We start from the raw sequence: 1,914 nt of genomic DNA on the forward strand, positions 1-1,914 counted from the left end.
ATATATTTATATAAGTTACATGAATAATCCGTAACCTGCGAAGTATACATATAATACTTGTTATTTTTGAAAATATTTCTACATATAAGTCTATAAAGTACTTGATAAAAATAACTGTAAGCACTACAAATATTCTAATCATTAGAAAAAACATTTTTTTGAATAAAATATAAAGAAAAAATATTAAACATATTTAAAAAAGTTATGCGTTTTGTTTGGTTATTTCTATGTCTAGATCTAATGTTAGTTAGGTAGAGGTTGCTCCTCGCCTTGAAGTAAATTACAAAGTTCTCCAAGCGTTGGCATTCAATAAATGTTAAAAATACCGGAAATAAAAAAAACTAGCAAGTACTTATAACATTTTTATAAAAGATAGTAGAAGTATCAAAGTATTATTAAATATATTTGTTAATTATTAGAAATATTATTAATAATTATATACTGTGAAAAAAGATTAATTGCTAATTTATTAAAAAAATTAGATTGTAATTATAATTTTATGTAAAAATACTATAATTTATTAAAAATGTTAATTAATCTAACATCTAATTAAACCAATTTTCTTCAATCTCGTATATATTTTTTAATATAACTCACAATTATAACTCAAAAATATTATTTCGTTTGACTTTAACTTATTATCCTTGCATTTTTGGCTTACATTTTTCTTATCAGGTACCTTAGACTTCTTTGCGAGAATCTTATCTACATGGAAGACGAACAGCTTAGGGTAAGTCAGTATGCCGTGTCTGAAATGAGCGATAAGCACGGCCGCTGTGACTTCCGCGTTAAGCTCGTTTAACAGGAGGTGTAATTAATTAGAGGACCAAGTTCACTGTCCTTTAGAGCTGACTCCACCGCGAGTGATGCCGCCGGCGCTCTCTTAATACTAATCACCTACCCTAACTTTTGCCGGCGTACTCTGAGATGATCTTATGGCAATTAATTGGCAGACGGGAGACGACAGGAATGATCGAGATCAAGCAAACTCACATGGAAAGTGTACAATAGACAAAAGTTCTGTAGATCGAGCTCTTGAAAAAAATTTAATAGCTTTATTTTATTAATCCTCTATGGCCAAACTTATTTTCTTTTTAAAAAAAGAATGTTAAATTTATTTACAAAAAATAATTACTAATAAGATGGAATAAAAATGATGAAATAGATTTTTGAAAGAGCGATATTATTTATTATCAATCTCTTAAGCTTATTTCATTTAGGTGTAAATCAGTTGACATATATGTACATACATATACATAGGGTGTCCTTCAAATACGGCATCATCCATCCTGAGCAGGTAGAGCGCGGACTAAACTGAGTCAAAAAGTCCTTTACTATTTTGCAAGTTTTGCAATGGTTACGAGATATTAATTACTAAAAATCGCTAAATATTGATCTTTAGTCATTTTTTATTCAAATACTATCAACTTTTCAGAAAAACTGCAAGAGACAAAAATCATTTATTTTCTTTTCATAGAACTCTAAGGATTTTTTTCAGAATTTTTTATCAACTTTTTATTATTGCATTTTTTTATTTTTACCGACATGAAAAAATACGATATTAAAAAATTCAGAAAAAATTCCGAAAAAATTCTCAGAACTTTATGAAAAAAAAAAAAAAAATAATTTTTATCTCTTGTTGCTTTTCTGTAAAGTTGTTAGTATTTGAGTAAAAAATGATTAAAGACCAATTTGACGATTTTTAGTATTTAATATCTCGTTAACTATTGCGAAAATTGCAAAATGCACAGGACTTTTCAGTTTAATCCGCCTTATCTGCCCAGGATGGATGATGTCGTAATTTAAGGACACCCTGTATATATGAATATATTATCTGATATCTATTTTTAAATAAAATAATTTTAAAATTAATAATAAATAATATTGCTCTTTCAAAAATCTATTTTATTATCA

Source organism: Trachymyrmex septentrionalis, unplaced genomic scaffold (genome assembly GCF_001594115.1).
Source record: "Trachymyrmex septentrionalis isolate Tsep2-gDNA-1 unplaced genomic scaffold, Tsep1.0 scaffold235, whole genome shotgun sequence".
Classification (NCBI taxonomy): Eukaryota; Metazoa; Arthropoda; class Insecta; order Hymenoptera; family Formicidae; genus Trachymyrmex; species Trachymyrmex septentrionalis.